Source organism: Ictidomys tridecemlineatus, chromosome 10 (assembly GCF_052094955.1).
Source record: "Ictidomys tridecemlineatus isolate mIctTri1 chromosome 10, mIctTri1.hap1, whole genome shotgun sequence".
Taxonomy (NCBI): Eukaryota; Metazoa; Chordata; class Mammalia; order Rodentia; family Sciuridae; genus Ictidomys; species Ictidomys tridecemlineatus.
Window position 1 is genome coordinate 74,973,401 of NC_135486.1, and position 22,322 is coordinate 74,995,722.

Sequence of the window (22,322 nt, forward strand, 5' to 3'; positions counted from 1 at the left end):
ATGTGGACTGAATCTCTGAAACCATGAACCCAGAATAATCTTTTCTTCCTCTCAGTTGTTCTTGTCAGGTATTTTGGCATAGCAACAAAAACCTGACTAACACACCATGCACAGTTTTTATCCTTGCCAACATGATTCCTTTGTTCCTGGGAAAACACTGGTATAACCATATCAGCGGTGGGCGGACTTCTACTGAATGAGATACCATGTTTGACTACGTATTCAGTTCCTTCTCTGGAATAGATATTTTTTGGTGCGTGCTGACATGAAACACAGCGTTTCTGCATACTTTATGTTCATTTCTTTGAGCCCATCTGCATATCTTTCTTTGTAATATCCAAGTCATTAACCACTGTCAAGGAATTAATGTGTATTACTACCTCAATCTACTCCCTCCAAAGTGCATGTTCATATGTACTATTAACAGCACTATTACCGAGATTTCCCCTAATCACTCACTATTATTTGGAGACACCCCTACATAAGTCTTTAGTGTAGTATGATTTCTCTATCACCTGTACTAACAAACCAGCTGAGGTACCCATCAATTAGTAATGGTATAAACTAAGATAAGGCTTTGGTGTGACAATAGATAGATGACATGGAGTCTGAGTCACTTATTCCTATAACTTATTGATACTCCCAAGACCTTCTTGGGACTGATTCTGAATGAACAATTTCCATCATATAGGGCTATCACTGTTGTGTTCAATTGACCTTATTACTTAGGATTATGCCTGTGTTATTTCAGATGAATATCTCAGGTGATGTTGTCAATTGATGTTGCCCGGTCAAGTCTTCATTATCTATTAGGGTCCAGTAGCTGCCTTTTTGAATATGACCTTCCATGAGAATTCTGTATTTCTCTATTGATACTCTCCTATATGATCATTATCTACTCTATTGGTCAGAATTTTCCAAAATTGAAAAGGATAGATAGATAGATAGATAGACAGATGGATGGAAGGATGATAGGGAATTTTATTGTTGATGTTGTTTTTTGAACCAGGGATTGAACCCAGAATTGCTAAATCACTGAGCAGTGGTATCATCTATCTATCTATCTATCTATCTATCTATCTATCTATCTATCTATCTATCTATCTGTCTATCTATCTGAGACAGGGTCTCACTAAGTTGCTGAGAGCCTTTCTAAGTTGCTGAGGCTGGCTTTGAACTTGTGAACCTCCTGCCTGTGCCTCTCAAGCCATTGGGATTACAGGCGTACACCACCATACCTGGCAGGATAGATAGATACTTTAAATAACCTATTCTACATGAGCAATGTGGGGGTTTGACAAGTCAGAATGTATAGTTTAGGCTGACTGGAAATTCAAGTACAATTTCTATGTTTGCAGTCTTGAAGCAGAATTTCTTCTTCAGGGAACCTCAGTCTTTGCTCTTAAGACTTTCAGTTGATTGCATGAAGCCTGTTCATGTTATAGAGTGTGATTTGTGTTATTTAAAATCAACTGATTATAAAGGTATACATTAAATCCAAAAATGCCTTTCTAGATTAGTGTTTGACTAAACAACTAGGCACAGTGGACTAGTCTAGCTGATGTCATTCGCACTAACTGTACCTGTAGCACTTGTACACCTACCAGGTTACATAGACTGAGCCAGAGAATTGCTTGTATCTTCTATTACAGTTCTCCCTGGTATAGCCTGTTAACAGCCTTAGGGAAGGATTGGAGGAAGTGCTATTGCATTCTATTCAGTTTCTATCGGACAGTTCAGGGAACTTTCTTTGGGGCCTCCGATTCTCTTTTGATAGATGAGTTCTGGGTCTGAGAATTTTCTCAGAACTGGAATTGAAGGAAGACCACCTTGATGTTCAAATCACCACAGTTAAAATCTGCCTTTCATTTCTTTGTTCTTAATTTGTTACTGTTATAAAATCAAGTGGTACCCTTGCTGCTGGCTCCTCTGTCTTAAACCTTGGAACTCCATAGGCTGTTAGCCACTTCACAGCTATTTTTAAAAAAGACAGGTGCCATCTGGCTTTGCTGCATGCTACAGTGATTGTGCTCATCTTGCTTAAATGCTGTCACACGGTCTTGAGTATTCTAGAGTCCTCTCATCCCAGAGACTCTGAAGAGCCCAGTTTCAGAGCACCCTATCCTGTTATTGGGCCTAACCTACAAAGAAAAGTTACTTCTGAGATTTCTATACACATAAAATGATATTGGAAACACAAAGTGATATGCCACTGGCTGATGTTTGTTTGACAAAGTGTAGAGAAGGCAATTCTTGTCTATTACAGAATGAGTTGGGAGCGATCCTAATCCACAACCTGCACAGCAGAGAGTAGTTCTTAACATATTCCTCCCACTGGAACCATGAAGAAGTTCCTTTTTACTATTCATTTGCTAGCTGAAGGATCACATTTTCTTTCCCAAGTAGCAGCTAACTGGTAGCATACATGGTGATAAAATTGGTTAGGTATGGAGTATGAACGCAATTTTAAAACTGAATTTATTTAGTCCAGAACATTTCTTTTTGTACATGTAAGTGTAACTTAAACAAATCAATTCCATCTGATTAAACTCACTTTACATGGTTAATGTACCGTGGACACTCTTTTTACTCTGGCGCTTTTCCCAAGATCACAAGAAGAGCATTTAGATGTTCATTTTGCACATCACCCGGATACACACAAAATCCAATAGATTCAAAGGAAACATTGTATTAAATTAATTCAGCTTCAAGATCAAAGGCTCATCATGTATGATAAACAAACCAAAGGAAATGATAGGATGCTGTGTCGCATTTCATTTAATCTATAAATCCACTCACAAGGTAATACCTAATTCACTGTACCCTCAAGGTATGCTCATGTGCCGTAGCTCCTTAGGGACAGAAAAAAATTCAAAGAACTTGAAGTTGGCAAATATAATGTGAAGTTATAAATGATTTAGAGCAGTGGTTCTCAACCTTGGCTGCACTTTATAACCACCTGGGGAGCTGGTAAAATTCCCATTTTCTGGCCTCACCTGAGACTAATTAATACAGAATTTCTAGGGTTAAGACCCATGCATCAATATTTTTTAAAGCTCCCTGGATAATTTCAATGTGTGAGTAAGGTTGAGATCCTCTGATTTAAAGAATGATTCTCAAAGGTTGCTACTTTTCAAATCTCCTGGAGGGCTTATAAAAACTCAGAGTACAGGACCCAAGCTCAGAATTTCTGAACCAATAGACCTAGACTTTGTATCTCAAACAAGTTCCCAGGAGATAGATTTCCTGCTGGTCCAAGGACCACACTTTTAAGCTTGAGAAGAACCTAGTACACCTCAAATAAGAAGTAAATCCTACTGTGTTACCATTGACATGGTCCTGGAAGAATGATAAAACATGCCCCTCAGTAGTTCTAAAGGAAAACAAAACTAAATCTCATGTGAGTTCTGTACAAGAATAAGTGGTCCTAAATAAATAAGTGCCCACTTATAGAAACCTGAAGTCCTATAGAAGAAAAAATTCAACAAGTATGTGAATTTAAATTCTCAAGTGCAGGACTAGAGGACATGGAGTGTTTGTGATTTGAAATATTTGGTCAAAGAAGAAAGGAATAAAAGACTAAATTTTCATCAGCTTGGCAATCTCAGGAACTATTTTAGATGTAACCTTTGTTTGCAGCACTAAGGGAACAAATCAAACTAAAAAACGATCTATCTATAAGTATGATGATCATGATGATGATGCTAAATTTGAATTGGTCTTGGAGTATATACCACAAACTCTATTTGACTGTCAAGCTTTCAATTTGTGCAAATTTGAAAGGTTCATAAAGTATATCTAAGCCTCAAGGAGAAGAGGACCTGTTTTAATTTCCTCTCCAGCCCTGGCCCTGTTGATGCCCAGATTGTATGACGTCATCAATACGACACCCACCTACCACAAGGTAAGCACGTGGAAGGGATTTAGAGGGCATGTGCTGATTACTCGACAGAAGGCCCTGGATTGGAACAGCTGTCTTCGTCAGACCTTTTGTTGTTAGTTGCTTGCTTGTATGTTTGGTTGATTAGTTGGCAGCTTGCTTTTTCTGGAACAGACTATATATTTGACATTACTTAATCCAGGAATTCCAAGCTGATTGTCTGCCGCAGCCCGGCTGGCTGGGCAAAATAGCTGGGGGGGGGGGTGACAAACAACTTGTGTACATTGATACAGCAGGAGTGGGAGCCGTTTATTGTAGGACCGGAGGAGTATATATACATTCCACACAGCTTATCTTAATTAACATAAAGTAGATACTGCAGTCAACCAATAAGGATTCTCCACACTTAATGGCTCGTTGGCGCCACCTCACAAACCACTTCCCCTGGCAAAATGCCAGGCACCATCCAGACTTGTTTACAGACTCTAACAATTCTCAAAAACAAATTTGCTGAAATTTCAGTCTCTTTTACCTGGTCTCTGAGGCCACCAATGTTAACCAGGAATCCCAGGGAAGTTGACAGGACAGAAGCTGACTATGTGAGACAAACAGGGAACTGTGCTGGGGAGGGAACACATGCCATTGGGAGACAATTATCCACTGGCCTCTGTCCTTCTCCACATCTCGTGAACATAACACGGACAACTTTTCTTCCAGGCTATCTTTTTGTGGATGTTTGTGTGGTAAAGATAGATTGTCTCTCTCCAGGACATATTTGTTTGCTGACAAACATGATAAAGATAATGTGAGGCCTCTCTCCTCTGGGTAAAGATTGGGATGCTTGCTTGCAGTCCATTTAAAAGGTCAGGGTTTCCTAAATTTGGAGTTCCATAACTCTGACCCAAAGCTTTTTATAAGAAGAGTCTGCCAAGTCCTGCCTCTGCATCTCTGCCATGAGAGGTCCAGCAGAAGGGGAATTGATGAGAACATGAATCTTGGCCTGCCTCCTGGGCCCTGAGTGAGAAAATCCTTTGTGTCTGATGTAGGAGTTTTGGGTCTTGTGCCAGCATCCGTGAAACTGCATCATGCTAACTTGCTGGCCTATAAATAGGGTAATCCTGGACCCTTCACAATATTGACAAATACTAAAGCAGTAAATAAATCTGTTCATGTATGGTTACTATGAATGTGTTTTAATAGGAGAAAAAGAATGTCATACCTATTAATAGGGGTATGACATTGTTGGTAAAATAATTATGGTTCCGTCCCACAACAGAACACTATATAGCCTTCAAAATGGTCATAGATATGTAAAAATCTGACATGGAAAGAAATACAATACTTTTTAAATAAATTGTGCACAATCTTGTATATTACACCCATATGAAACTGAAAGCACATACCTTAAGCTTCCTTATGCGGAAGAATTTTAAAGAAAACAGTTTCTGCTTCTTATATATTTTATTTACATCATTTGTAACATAATTTTTTTATTTTTACATTATAAAAATAATAAGCATTTTTAAAATAATAACTAAGAATGCATTTTAAACAATTATTTAAATGAAGAGAGGATAAATTGAGAAGCCTCTTACTGAAAATAAAGACTATACTTCTCAACCTCTTCCTTGCAAACAATTATTATCATATGTCCAAGTTCTGGTCAAAGATATATAATTAGATGTATCATGTATCGTGTGTGTCTTCTATGAGTATCTTAAAGGGACACAGTATGCCTTTCTTTGCCCCCCACCCACCGTTTTTTTTTTTTTTTCTCCCAGGAATGCAGAGTTGATGGCTGGAACATGAGCAACAAAATGGGATCATGAAGTACAAGCCACCTGTTGGGGATGCTGGAAATAACAAAAATCAAAGGCTTCTGTGTTCTTACCACTATTCCATGCCACACCCGCCTAACAGTTCCTGAAAGAACTCTTGCAGAACATGAGAGAAAAATGAACTTCAATTGCTTTCAGGTAGTGTTATTTTGGATTTGGGGTCTCTCCAATCTGAACCATATCCTACAAGTTACAATGGCGAAGAATCGGGTCTCCAACATTGGTGACTAATAGAACATTGACACGGTACATCAGTAAGTGTGTCATGACTAGTGCATGACTTCTAAGGTGAGAAGGAACAAAGCCTTTATGAAGACTTCTGAAGTCCTTGCAGGGCCCAGGATTCTGTCCCTGTTTACAGAAAGCCCACACCCTGCTGATAACATGAGTTCAGTTGGAAAGACTCTGTTTGAAGCTGTCTTCTAGAAGGTGGAAAGCAAATCACACCTCCATGTTCATTAAATAAGTTGCATTAATGTCCTAAGAGGAAGAAAAATTAAGACAGAATGGAAGTAACTACCTCCTAGTAAAATGACATTTAATTAATAGAAGTTTAAAAGTTTCTTTCCTAGCAGTAGTTTTTCAATTTGGAACTTTTCTGAACAGCTATTATACCATTCTAACAAGAATGTACAGAAAATCAATAAACTGAAAAGTTCAATGTAGTATAATATGACTAAACTTGGAAATATCGTGCAATACTGTACAACACTGAACTAATCCTACCAGATATTTTTCTTGTTACTACAATCCCTTCTAATGCATTTGAGTTCTCGGATAATGTACTCTTTGTTTTAAGGCAAAGTCATTTTTGTGCAGCAAAGAATGATCCCTTGAGAAAATTTGATCTCACGATTTTCTTTTTTTTTCCCTTTAAGCAATATGAATGTCAAATGAAGTAGCTAGATAACTCCCCTGAAAAGTCATTGTCACACCCAGTGAATTTTTGGTGTATAAAATCAAGAGTTAGTTGGGCTGAGGTTGTGGCTCAGTTGTAGTGCACTTGCCTAGCATATGGGAGGCACTGGGTTCAATCCTCAGCGCCACATAAAAATTTAAAAAGTCATGTTCATCTACTGCTAAAAATATTTTTTTAGAAAAGAGTTAGTGAATGTGGGAAACAATAACTAGGAAAGGTTCTTTTCCTATCATACATTGGGAATGTTCTGCAATTGCAACATGAGGACCTTTCCGAAGCACATATTTCACAAGTCTTTGAAAGAGGCAGATCTATGTATCCATGGTGGTGCATACCTGTAAGAATCCCATCTGTATCTCCAACCTTGGTGACTAATAGAACATTGACATCATATACCAGAAACTCTTCGGGACTGACAACAGAGAAGTCAGAGGGGAAAACACACCACCCAAGGAGCACACGGTCTCAGATCATGATTGTCATTGATGTCTCTATCAAAGGCAAGAGCTGACAACTGGAAACTTTGGCGAAGAGAACCAGAAAAGTCAATATGCCGAATGTAAAGTACACAGTTATTCAAATCTCAGTCGTTGCTGGAAACATTCAAAAGTACAGCTCATATGTTTGAAGGTCAGCAGTGGTGTTGTAGGTCCTAGAAAGTAGACAGGAAAGGGAAGACAGACAAGGTGTAGGAGGCAGGGATGTTCCAGCAGCTACAGAAAGAATCTGTCTGCAAGACTAGCAGAGTTCCTCTTCTGAATTTAAGTGATACAATCTGAAGAATTCTGTTCCAGAGATTTTCAGAATCAAAATGGACAGGGAAACAATGAAGGATCCAGGTGGAAATTAAATCTTGAGACTTGAGACTAAATATGAAAACTTGATTAAAGGACCTCAAAAAGAAAAATAAAATGGATGCAGAAGAAAACAAAATAAAAAGGCAAGAAAAAATTGAAGGAGAAATTGGGGAGGAGGAGAGGAAGAGAAGGAGAAATATTTAGCCTGGGTAAGGAAACATTTTAGTTATTTTCCCTGCATTTGGTCGCTGAATCCTTATAACTCCATTAGAGTGGGCTAAATGGTGGCACCCCAAAGACATATATCATGTCCCAATGCCTGGGATCTGTGAATGTTATTTATTTTTGATTGGAGAAAAAGATCTTTGCAGATGTAAAGATGTAATTAAAGAAAGGATTTTGAAGTGAGATTATCAAGATTATTCTGGATTATCTCATGAACTCTAAAAATATTGGCAAGTGTCCTTGTAAGGGTCACACGGAGGCAGCTGACAGGAGAGGAGGGGGAATGTAACTATGGAGGCAGGGATTAGAATACTGTGGCAACAGGCCAAGGAACATCAATACCCACGGGAAGCTGGAAGAAGTAAGGAATGAAACAGAATCTCTCTGAGAGCCTCTGGAGGAAAGAAATCCTTGCCACCACCTGGATTTTGGATTTCTGGCCTCCACAACTATGAGAGAATTCATTTCTGTTGTGGTGATCCAGAAAAATGCACACACCGAGGAAGTAAATTCCATCATCATCCACATTTTGCTAAATAAGGAAATAAAACCTCAGAAACATGGAGAGAGATCCCAAGGCTATATCTAGTGATCAAGGGGCAAGCAAGAATCAGAATCCATGAAATCGAGCCCCCGAGTTCAGATCCTCAACCCCTACACCATATCATCAATTCCCAAGACCACAAGAATCAACAGACTGACTCCTTATCTCAGGAGACTGGAGCTGCTCCCATGGAAGGTCAGAAGCCAAGGCAGGCTGGAATTTACAAGTTATAAGTGACTTCAACTTGAGAAATTAGGGAAATGGAGATGAAAAAGTGTCAGAGAATAACTGCTTTGATAATAAACATCTGTTAGATGTTCTGGTCTTATCCTACCTGGATAAAATAGTCAGAGAAGATTTAAAACCCATAAGCATGATTTTAGGAATGTAATATAAATCTAGAAAGTGATAAAAAATATGAATCCCATACAAAGATTTTTTTTCAATGCCAAAAAATCATGTAGTTATAGAGATTTATCATTTCCTTTGTCAGAAATACAGTTATCTCAACATGACTGAATAGAACTCAGGAAGGGATAAAAATAATCTGTGTAACTGTGGCATCCAAAATAGACGATTGGAAGTAAGATGTTATACTAGAACTAGAACAGTTGGGCTTTCATTTATGGGGTATCAACAGCACAGATACCAAGCTCTGCACCCAAGATTCAGAAACCGTGCAGAGAAATGCAGAGTAAAATCATAAAACTCAAATAGGATTCATCCCTCCTTAAGGTTTATCTAACTCCTGGAGATTATTTTCCTCTATTCCTTCCTCAATTTGACCTGAGATAACTAACCTACCTCCACATAACTTGAGATTATGTCCAGGAGCTGGGGATGGGCAAAGACTATTGATAAATATTTACTAACTTGGCTTACACACACATACACACACACACAAAAAAATTGTAGTGTTTTCAATGTCTATGATGTAAATATACCATGACAAATTTCAAGCTACTGAAATACGATCAGTATATGTGAGATAGAAAGAGATGTGCACTTGCTGTCATTAAATCGCATTTCCAAGACAGAGATATACTAGATATAAAGTGACCTCGAGAGCATCAATAATAGTAAAATGCAGTACAATAATTAGGAAGCAATATTTTGAATGTTTATTACTTCTTTTAAAATATAATTTAGCTAACTAAGCTTATAGAATCTGTGTTTAATGGCTGTGTTTAACAACAGACTGACAATATTCCTGAAAAACTAACCACTGACTCTGAGCATAGGCTGCCTCTACCCAGCACACTCTGGAAGCTAGACGCGTGTACCTCATCAGCCCTGTCTTTCAATCCCTCTTTCTATGCAAAGACAGAGTTTGGAAGAGTTCCATTCCATCCCTGCTGTCCCTTTGTAGCCCTACACAATGCTTATTCTGAACACTACTCTAGGTTTTTGTCTCTAAATATGATTGACACAATGCTGTGTAATAGGTGTTTATAGTTTCTTGCACAACTAAACATCGAATATTAGATTACCTTTCTTCTCAAAAGCTATATAGCCACCTTGACCCTTGGAAACACTCTCTGACCATCCATTTCCATAGACTTTCTTCTCCTTTATTCCTGAATTACTTCCTCCCCCCCCATTTATCCCTGACTAAAATACCCTGTTAATTTAGTACACGAGATACATTTGTTAGTAATTCTTCCCCCCAAAGTGTGGCCCACAAGCCTCAAAATTTCACACCTAAAGAAGTTGAGACTTTTGTTTGTTTTTACTTGTTTGCTTAAACATAAATAATTCTCAAACATAGAGGAATTTGGGAACTCTTTGGTAAACTAATATTATGGATGCTCACCAAATTGGCAAGCAAGCAATGCCTCCACAAACATTTTTAGGGCTAACTTGTCTTAAAAGCAGTCATCCCCCATCACCTGTGGCCTATGTAAAGCCCACCCCCTGCTCCCTGTGCTATGTTACCAGTCGGCCTAGGAGTTCCTCATCCCATTGGACCAAACCTAATGCCCCCCACAGCTGTTGACTATGATGGAAACCTAATTGTCAACACTTGACTCAGGAAAACAAAGTGCCTTCTTCCCATGTGCTCTTTAAATTAATCCACAGCCTAAGTGATGACACCCAGGAAACTTAACATAAGGGCTCAGCCCCCACCCCTCCCCTCTCCTAGCTCCCAGCCCACTGGTTGAGCACCCTGTGGTATCCAAGCTTCCAGGCAGTGGCAGTAGCACCCCAAGCCTCCTTGGCCTCTGTAAGTAATATCTTCTTTTTCATGGATGTTGGTTTCATCTCTTCATCTGTCTTATCTGACTGACATTCTGAACCCACCCTGGGCCTCTCTGGAGTGTGGCTTTATGGCCAAACAGAGTCCTCAAGACCAAATGAGAAAGCCACCCCAGGACAGCAGTTAAGGAGCCCATCATCATCAGGGACTCAGAAACCATGACAAGGTAGGTCATAGCAGATGACCTAGATGCCAGGTCATAGCAGAAGGCAGGTGAGCCCCTGTTAGCTTCAGAATCCAGGGTTCACGAGGCAGCCACAAAATGGAGTCAAGATTTTCAAGAAAGAGAGCTGAGGATGTGAGCTGAGGCAGAGAGCTTGTCTGCATGCATGGTAAGGCCCTGGTTTCCATACCCAGCACTGCAAAAAAAGACAAAAGAGTAAAAAGGATTTTTACTAAAGTTGCTAATTTGCTTTATGTTAAGATAAACCATAAAAAAAAAATCCTCAAGGGCAACCCAAGCCTATAGGCACTAGGCAAAAATAAGGAACTAGAAAAAGACAAATCTGTAATTTTTGAAATAGAAACTGATAACCTATCTCTATCTATTTTTATATGATTTACATGATCCTAGAAGTCTGGGTTTTAGTATATATATCTTCATATCACCCACACACCTTATTACAGACTGTTATTTAATAACTCTGTCCTTCAATCTATAAAAGAATAGTTAAATCTCACATTCAGAACAGCTGTAGACACCTCGAAGGCACAGTGCTGGCCAACGTCAGGGGGTGCTATTCTGAGTCAATAATGTGGCAGCAAAACTGTCATTCATCACATTAAATAGCTATAAAAACACAAATTCACAGCACATGCAATTTCAATTTCCCTTACCACAACAAATAACTATATCTCTGTGACATAAATGATGATAATATTTCTGATGTCAGAGTATTAGAAACCTGGAGCAATCCCATACTATATTAAAGTAGCTCATCATTTATGTATTAACTCATCATCCTGTTTTCCATATTATAATTCAGACTTGCTCATCTCATGTCATTGAGATAGCACCAATTTTATATCAAACATAAATTAGTCCTTAAGACCTGTGCATGTTCGTTCATGTAATCACAAAGAGTATTACAGAATATAAGCATATTACCTCACTCTTGTGAAAATAATCCTGTCTTATTGTATTACATATAAGAGAAGAACACACTATATTAGACATGGCATAATAGGCATATTAGTTTGAAATCCATTTCAGGTAAAAATCCCATTTTACTAAGCTTGGTTGAATATCAAAATTGCTGCAGTGTAGTAAAACAGCAAAATAAAAGTTTATTTCTAAGGCATTCACAAGAGACTATTGTTAACTGGGCCTTTTCTTATTTGTTTGCATAAAGCAGATGTTTAATGCCTTTTCTTTTACAAATAATATTTCTCTTTTGGTACTGTTACACCGAGAGGGGCAGACTGTGGACCTCAAAACTGAGTTTCTGGGAATTAAAATATATCTACCCCTGTATGGATCTAATTTTCTTTGCATGCACTTGAATGTAGTATGCGAGATTCCTAATGAAATTTAATGCTATCTAAAATGCACTAAATGTTCTTTTAAGTTGTGCCCATTATTTGAATGTGTTTTGAGGCAGGAATCCCCTATCTAGTTCAAGACTGTGAGCTTTCTGAGAGCAGGAATACATCTGGTTTATCTTTGTGTCTGAGCAGATCTAAGCATTTAATAGATATTCATAAATATTTATCCGGTGAGCAGGTTTGGTAACAAGTGTGCACAAGACTAAATGCCAAAGCTATTTAGTAAAAAACTGAAAAAACAAAATCTGATAGAGCGGCAAGGCCAAAGTCAACAGCAGAATCTAAGAAAGTTGCTGGAAGAGAATAACGGGATAACAGCAGTGGGCTTTGGATAAAAGATCTCAGCACAGGCAGGCTTCTGAGTGAGGTGATATTTGAAATATGCAACACCCCTGGAAAGGGGCTGTCCGTGGACCAGGGGTATAGGGCACAGGAAGTAACTATGTGATTTCTTCTCCCTGCAGCTTCTCTAATGGTTGACTAGGACTAACCCTTATAATTCAATATCTCCTCAGACCTGCTAGTAATGTTCTTAGGCACTCTAAGATTTTTACCCTGAATCTAATGGAGACCCAAGTCTCAGCTTCCCTCATTAACTTCCTCTTACACTTTTCTACCCAGGATTCCCCTAAGACCTCAGAGCTTTTGTATAAATCATTAATCAAGTGAAAATGGAAATATCAACGCAGATACTAACCTGTGAAACTGATTCTTTCTATAGGAAGAACTCTTATTCAAAATTAGGAATGAAAGAAAAAGGAAGAATTTTTTTTCTTTCTGTTAAAAGTTAAGTTTGGGGAATATCTAAATTTAGACAAAAATTTTGTATCTTATAGGTGAGAACACATCAGGCACGATGCCAACAGTGTGGATCACTAAAATATAATCAAATGGCAATGGTAGAATGAAGTATAAATGAATTATCATGTATTTTCAAAAGCATGGATAATCTAAAATAGGATTTTTAAATTTATAAATACTTTATCAACCTTAAATGTAATAAAAAATATTTTGTATCTTTGATTATTTCATGATGATTTTTCAAAATGGCAGATTTTAGGTCCCTGGCTAGGTAGGGTCATCTCCACTTGCCAACTTGAAGTAGCCACAGAAGATAGATGTTATCCATTTCATTAATCCTAAAGACAAGATATCACAAGTCTGAGGAAGGGGAAACTGAGATAGGAATTTGGAGAGACAGAAAAGAAAGAGAAAACCAAAAGAGATGCCCCCATGAGCCATCAGAATACAGGAAACACCCATGAATCTTCAAAATGCAAAATGAGCTAGCCTGGGCAACCCAGCCTATGTCCTCAGTGTGGGTCTTGGCCAGTGCTCTTGAACCATCCCCTTGCCTGCAAAAGGGTCACATGAGGGCATCAAGCAAGTGCTTCTCCAGCTCCACCTCAGTCCAGCCCCTAGCAACCATCCTTCTATAAATACTAACAAACCACACCAAAGGGTTGCTGTCTCTCCTTCTGGAGGTTAACCTGCATTCTTCTTTGAATATGTAATTGTGTTTCTAAGTAAATCTGTGTTTCAAAAAAAAAGTTATCGATTATGGAGTAGATGATGAGGTGATTTTTCTTTTAAATTACAAACCTAAAATTATGTAGATTCTCTTGAGACTGAATTTTCAATTAAATATCATATTCATCCACATTATTTAATTCAAATATATACATATATATGTGAAATTCCTTCAAGTTGCTGAACTATTACCCTATATATAAAACCTCGGCATGCAGTTATACAGAAGAAAGGTATAGTGTCTGTTTTGTATGTGTCCATATTAGGGACCAACAAATAACCAGAAAACAGAGATTCCTACAGAAGCAGTCAGGGGGATACTTCTTGGGTCTGTGGTTCGGGGAGTGTGGGTAAAGTCAAGCAGGTAAGCAATGAAGAAGGACCTTGTAGGTTATGTTATCATTTGACCTATTTTAAGAGTGGAGTTATTTGTACACATTTGTCATTCACAGTGATGACTATGGTGACTTTATAGAGTATGGATTTGATGGGAGAAGACAGGTTAGGGTAATAGTTCAGCAACCTGAGGGAAGATCATGGGGCTCTGAGTCAACTCAGTTGATAGCAGGAATGGAAAGAAGAGCTGGATGGGGTGGGTGGGACGATGTGTGTGGCAGCCATGGCATTGTCTCTTGGGTTTAGCTTCATGAAAGGACTTGATGTTCAGGTGCAAGAAGAGACGTTGGCCAACTTCCTCTAGCTGCCATGTCTCAGGGATTTGAGATCCCACTCATTCCAAGTAGACCCGAACCAACTGAACATGGCTCCAACACAAGGATTTGGTCATTCTGGCACAAGTTGTGACTCTTCTAATGGCTGATTCTGAATCCTGAGTTCCCCCACAATTGACTCTGTAAGACCTACCTGTTTGCCTGAAGCATTCTGCCCTCTCCTGTTTCCTCCCACCTTCTCTCTCCAGATGTCAGCTGTGCACCCTGATCTGAAGGCTCTCTCTGTCTGGTTCTGCTTCTCTCACACTTTATCTGTCACAGGTGTTACCCCTGAATAAACTGCACTGATGACTTCATCTCAGCCTTTACCTCTTGGGAAATGAATTTGCCACAGGGTTGAGGAACATTTAGAAAATAAAATTGGCAGGAATATTGGGCATACAATAATTCTGAAAGATGATAAAGACAATTTAGGATTTCTGCTTGGGTGGCACTTCAGCTCACTGCCATGAGTCACAGGATGAAGAGATGGTTGGTATACAGTGGGTTTTGAATATGGCAAAACCAGTTCTTGAGTGGCACACAATACATTGGTCCCATAAATAATTATATACATAGAGAGCTCATAGAGAGCTCTGTTTGTGTGTATGAAGGATGCATATCATGTAGTCAAATATTTTGCTCATCATCCCTGATTGGCTAACAGTGATACAATAGTTGAATGCAATAGTTACACAATTCTACCATTAACACAAATAGTTGTGAAAAATATTTTGTATTATATGATGACCCTCACACATATACTTTCTACAGTAGAGAGAAAGAATAACATAATCAGCACACAGACTCTAAACCCAAATTGGACCTCTTTCACTCATTGGTTGTACACAGTGAGGAGACTTTAAACTTTAGCACAACTAGGGTAAGAACATTTTGATGACTCAACTTTTCAATATGGTTCATGCTGCATCTTCTCTCTACATTGAGTCCCAGTTTGTTGACATACCATCCCTGTGTTGATTATTTTTCTATGTATATATTATTTGGATTATAACTTGGCATTAAAAAAACTCTAGATTGCTTTATTTCAGGCAGCAGTATGATTACTATTCAAATACAAAATTATTGTAAATTCTAATTGAAATATTGTATCTGTTTCAAAATTCAATTTATACAGTATTAACTGTAGTTATATTTTGTGTTAGAGTTTGTTTCCCTCTGGCATCCTGAGGCATCAAGTTCATTCTATATGTAATTTCAGGTCAATACAGGCTGCTTAATTAGCTGGTTGAATTACAGAGCAATTTCACTCTGATAGTTTCAATTACTATAATAATATTTCCTACAAACTTGGCTCACAGAAATAACGGCCAGTATCCAACTCAAGTTCACACCCAATTGTCCATTCAACTTTTGCTATGTTCAATGTTGGGGAACTCACTACCTGACGAGATCATTCATTTTATGATTTCACAGCTCCAGACTTTAGACAACCTATATAACATTTATTCAAAGTTCAACATATTCCTTAGCAATTGCCTATTATATCAAAAGTAAAATAATTGATAGGACTATAAAATTATTAAGTTTATAGTAGCATAATTTCCTCCGTGTGTAGAATGACCATATGAGAGAGGACATGCTGTATGAACAGAGGTTAACATCTCTCTGGTTCAGAGGACAAGGCAATAGTAACAGCCTCCAGTGTTAAAACCAACAGATATGACACTATCACCCTATTTCAAGGGTCCATGCTAAAATCCCAATATTCCCAGTCTCTAATTTCCTCTAGTTTGCCCCTAAACATCTAACTACTCTCTGCCACTATTTTGCTGACAATAATTAAATTTCCTCACTCCCAGCCCTTCATCCTCAGTTTCGTGATATAATCTAATCTGAAGATTGAAATTTGCAATTCTTGAGAGGAGAAGTCAAGAGAGTAGAAGGGAAGGTGGACATGACCAAATATAATATATGTATGTGTGCAAACATCATAGTGAAGCCCATTAATTTATATGGTTACTGTCTCAGTATTTGCAATTACAAAAGGAAAAAAAAAACCATTCAGTTCTTAACATTGCAATATCCTTGTTTTGACTGATCCACCTCCTGGTTCTGCATGAGGAGTTCAAGGCCTTTTACACACTACTTATGATGTGATTTACTAAAGGTTGCACAAACTTACAGACTGCAACTTAAAGAAACGTTCAGCAGATTTGGGGACAAGAAGAGAGAAGGATACAAAGGATAAATCTGCTAATGAGCTGCAGGAGTCATGGCTAAAGAAAAATGATAGTAGAGAGCCCTATCTCATGGTTTTTCTTTTTTAATTTAAATTTGCCCCATGTTTTGCTTAAATGAGCACAATTTAGATTGGAATTATATAGAAGAAAAAAAGCGGTGTCTAAGGAAGGTGAAGTGTGTGCCTCATGCTAATGAGATGCCCTGGATACTTCTTAGCCCGAACTTCAGTCTAAAGATGAGATCAAGCAAGCACTACATTCCAACAAGTCCCACTGAGGAATGGGTGGCCCTGGAGCAGGTGGGTGTCTCAGGAGATCATTATCTGGCTGGAAGTACTTTAAGAAGAATGTCTGTGGCAGAGATCTAAGGAGCTCACGGAATTCAAAGCAAAGTGTTTGGATCTCTATTCAAAAATTTTTGACAAATGCAGCAAGGTGCAGAGGCAAGAATTACAAAGGTCCTGTTCCTCAGCTTCACCTGCTTCCCTGCAGAGCTCCCATTGGTTTCAAAGACATGACAGGCTTCAATCAGCTCTTTGGGGCATGAGTGGGGTGAGGAAGGAACCAAAAGCAGGAAGAGAGAAGGACTAAACAAGGAGAAGGAAAACTTCTGTGCAAGAAATTTAGTAGAACAGAGGGTCTCTCCTTCTAATCTTCAAGGGCTCTAATGCAACTGATTGAAGCTTCATTAAATAGTTCCAAAGCATGTTTATAATGCAAACTGTGGTGTGCAAAAGATGTATTTACATGTGATTATGTCACACAGAACAAAATCAATATGTATTCTTTTGAAAAAAAAGTAAACTGAGGAAACAGGAGCAGTAAGGGTGTTCAGAATGTCACCCTAAATGTACTCAAAATTTGTGTTTTTTTTTAAATTCACTAATATTTTTCAACAGAAAGACCATAATGAGGAATACCAGATTATCCAAGTCTATTTGGAGACTAAGTCAGGAGGGCACGAAGAGTAAGATATTTGTCTATGTTTAAAAAAAAAGGAAAAGAAAAAAAATAATATTCATAAGAGGACTTGGGACAACAGGCCTATCTCTAGTTCTTCTGTAAGTCTTAAATGCTTTTCATATTTTAGTTTTTGATCCATGTGACACTTATGTATGCTTGTTCAGTTCTTAATGCAGATAACCACTTATTATCCCAAATCATTTATTAAATGACTTTTTCTAGTAATACACAATAGTAATTCTCTTTCTTTAAGTCCCTGTTAATATTGCTTGGGTCTTTTCCTGAGCTCTGCACTAAGGGTTCTTTGTCGATTTTTCTACTCCTATTCAGATCCCAAACTATCTTTCAATAGGCATATGAGCTGTGACAGTAACCCTCCTTCCCCCTGCCAGGTACACAGCCCTTTATCATTAACATTGGCTTGTATTTTCTTTGTCAAGCAAATTTAGAGTCAGATCATCAAATTCTGCTAAAACCTTAGAGATTTTCCCTTAAATTGTAGAATTATTTGGGAGGAGATCATACCTAGACTTTGTTTAGTGTTCGTGTCTATTAACACAGACCCAGAAGAGAACCTCAAAGATGGCTCCAAACAGCACACCTGCTCAGCTTCAGTGCCTACCCCAGTAGACCCTCCATGGATGACTATCACATTCCCCGCTGAAGGTACGTTCACATTTTTTTGTGTTCCTTTTACATTGCCAAGCATATCTCTGTAGCAATTTTTGTCCTTTCTTCAATGACAAATTTTTCATTTCCATTAGATCATGTCCATCAGTACATAAAGATAATGCTATGTCTGACATCTTAAAAAAGAAAACTACTACTGCCCTTGACCTCATGACCTCATTTATTCCTCCAGCCACCACTATAATCTTCCATTTCCCTATGACATAAACTTTTCTCAGTGTCATTTTTACTCCAATTCTTCCCCTCTTCTCCTCTAAATTCCTTTAAATCAGGTTATCTTCCCACTCCAGTGAAGTGGCCCTGTGTCCACATGTCAATGTGCCCTCCACATGGAAAAATCCACCTATAGGTCTTTCTCTAGGAAACAATCCAGTCTGCCTTACTTTCAAATGTATTGGTATATAATTGTGCATCATGTAAATTTATAATCGCTTCAGTGTTTATAACATCCATAGGGAATGCCTTTTATGTTTACATTGTCCTTTTTGTTTTGAGAGGTCTTTTTTTTTTTCCTTTTCAAAGATCAACATTTTCTTTGATTTTTTTTCCTTTTATCCACTTCTACTCTAAACTTCAATGTTTTCATCTTAGTTACTTTGGGCTCATTGCGATGATTTTATTCTACCATCTTGAAATTGAGACATCAGTCAGCTTTAATCTTTATTTTTTCAAATAAAAATATTTGATTTTAAATTTTTCATATGGGGTATTTTGTTGCTATTATTTTCAAAATATTTCCTAATTTCCAATATGATTGTTTCTTTGACTCATGAGTAACTTCACTGTCTATTTCTCAATTTTCCAACTTCAGGTTTTCCTATTATCTTTTACACTTCTACTTAATTGCATTGAGATCAGAAAACATGCTCTGCCTTATTTAATTCGTTTGAAATTTGTTGAGCTTGCATTATAACCTGAGATATGATCAAATTTAGTACATCTTTTATGTGTACTTGAAAGAAATGTATATTCTGCAGTTTTAGGGTGCAGAACTTGATGTAATTTAGTAGATCAAATTCAATAATTATGTTCAAATCGTCTGGGCTTTTGACATTGTTCTATCAATTATTAAGAAAATTGTTTTAAAATTTCCAATTGTGACCATTAGTTTCTCTTTTTTACCCTTGTAGTTTTGTTTTATACATGTTTGGGTCTATGTATTAGATGCCTATGATTTTAAAATTATTCGGATACATTGGACTTTCTGTATTCTGAACTCATCTGTTCATGTCTAATAATCTGTTCACCTATGAGAAATTTTTGATAATAATTAATGTAGGATGTCTTTCTCCATCTTTCCAATTCAACCATTTCATACATTTTGGAGGGGTCTCTAGTAAGGAACATGTAGACAGATTTTAGTTTTTGTTGTTGGTTTGTTTTTGCAGCCTGAAAAAAAAAAACCACTTTGATTTCTTTAATTATAGCATTCAATCCACTTACATTTAATGATACAGTTGGATGCATTTGTACTTTGTATTTTCTATACCTGTTCAATGTTTCTTTTCCTTTATTGCTTTTTTATTTAATAGAGCATTTTCTTTTATTTTTGCTTTGACTTCAATTGGAATCTCTATACTTTCTTTTCAAGGTATCAACTCTTTTTCAATTTATTTAGTGTTATAGGTAGAATTCTAAGATGACCTAATGACCCTTTCCCTCCCTTTGAGTGAGCTATAATATGATGGATATCACTCTCATGATTATATCTTATGGCAAAAGGGAACTATTCAGGTGAACCCTTGTAAGAGATAAAAATCAGCAGTGAAGAGAAAGAACATGCAGTAAAAGTGAAAGAATTAAAAGGCAAATACCGGCTGTTTCCCCTAACAATGAAAATCAGAAGTTATTGGATGCATATCTTCAATGTGCTAAGAAAAATGTCAAAGTAAAATTTCTTTAAAAAAAAAATTTTTTTTGTAGTTGTGTATGAACAGCATGCCTTTCATACTGAAAGCTGTTGGGAACCAACACTCAAGGAGAAAAATCAGTTTCCAGCCAAGAAGGACTCTATTTTATTTTATTATTGTTTTTTTTAAATGAAGTGCTAAGGATTGAACTCAGTGCCTCACACATGCTAAGCAAGGACTCTGCCACTGAGCTACAGCCCCTGCCCCGTAAAATTTCTTGATAAATGAAAATATCTTTCAAAAATAAGTGAAGGACAAAGAAAAATCATTTGGGGGCAAATAAAAAATAAATTTTCCCCACATGAAGTCATGAAAATAAAATTCTAAATTATATATACTAATCAGAAATTATGTGTTTCAGGTGAGTAGCATGAGATGTAAGAAGAAATCAGAAAAAGGGTAAATGTATGTCTAAAGCTATGTGAACACTGACATTATAAAACTATAATATCCATCACATCCTACAACTCTAAAAACAGAACAGGCTTAAGCTTTATTATACGTTTAAAAATATTCCAAGTATTAAAGTGTTCAAGTTGCATAATCTGGTTGAACACAATGTGATGATTAATTTTAAAATATGACAAAAATGTACATTAACATTGTAATGTAATTGCTAAATATATTGGTTTTCTATCCCTGCATAACAAATAACCACAAACTTAGATTAAAACAACACAATTTATTGGTTCACAGTTTCCATTGGTACACGAGTTCAACAGATATTAAGTGGGTGGGTGCTCTGCTCAGGCTAAAATCAAGTGTGGTCAATGCTGCGTAGGTGGGGCCCAAGGTCCTCTTCCACGCCCACTCTTTTTGGAAAAAATCAGCTCCTTGTGTTTGTAGGATAAAGAAGCTCAGCACCTAGGGACAGTAAGTCTTCCATTCCCTCTTCACAGTATGGTAGCTGGGGCCACTATTCCCAAGGCAACATAGCTACTAAAAGAATGTAGTGAGAAATATATTTGTTTTAAGTTTATTCATATAAGTGGAATGTTCAAATTTGTGTAGTAAAACTCAAATTTGAAACAAAAACAGAAAACCTGAGTAGACTTGTATCTGTATTAAAAATATTCAATCTGTAATTAAAATACTTTCCAAGTTCAGATACATTAATCAAACAGTGACTTCTTCCAAACACTGAAGGGAAAATTAATGCCAAACTCTTCCAGGGAATGTGAAAAGTTGGAAACATCTCCATTTAATTTTATGAGTCCAGAAAAATGATAGTAGAAGCTATGGCTTGAGTACTTCTCGGAAGGAAAATGATTTTTCTCCTTGAGTGTTGGTTCCCAACAGCTTTCAGTTGAGTCCCTTCATGGGATTTTCTAGTACCCCAAGAGAGCTACATTCCACAAGGTTGCACCACCAGGATCAGGTTATTGATCAGCACAAGGATCCAGCTCCCTAGCCTTGAAGAATCATGCACAGCGTCACCCTGGCTCATGGACTCCCACATTGTCTGTGGCCCTTGTTGTGACTATAATCCAATTCCTCCTCTAGCACAGTCTACTTTTCTGTCTTCCTCAGAAGAGTTGTTCACCTGCATGTAAATGCATGTCTCAGACTCTTCCCTGGGAAATCCTATCTAAAACAATAATCTTGATATCAATGCCCAAAAACACATTTTAAGAAAGGAGTTCCAAAGGCCTTTTCTCTCATGTTACAGAAGCAAAGATCCTTAGTAATACATTAGGAAATAGACTCCAGCAATATGTAATGGGGATAACACTCCATACAAGGTTGGAATTATTTAACATTCGAAAAATCAATCAATGTCATTAGCATACTCCTTTGATCACTTCAATAGATAATAGATAAATAGCATTGATAAAGTTCAACATTCAGTTAAGCCAAAACCTCTTAGCAGACTAGTAATAGAACCTGAGGTCCTTAATCTGAGGATGAGAATCTATAAAATTTCTGTAGCAAACATGTAATTAATGGAAATTCCCAGTGATTGACAATGAGACAAAGATAATGTTTTTTTCTGGTTTATTAAAGTCTCAGAAAATATAATTGGGCCACAGAAAGGAATAGGAAAAAAAATGAGGAATAGGAAGAAAATATAATTTGCAGACCATAAATTTGTATTTATGAAAAGATCTGCTGGTGAAATATTAGGATTAATATTGTGAAATTAGTAAAACAAGGTTATTAGATACAAGGTCAATTTACAAAAATAATACATATCAACAAAAGATTGCTTAAATATACCTCTTATAATAGCTTCAAAAATCATCTTATCACAAAACATGTTCAAGAATTCATTAAAATTAGAAAGCATTACTGAGAACAATTAAAAACCTA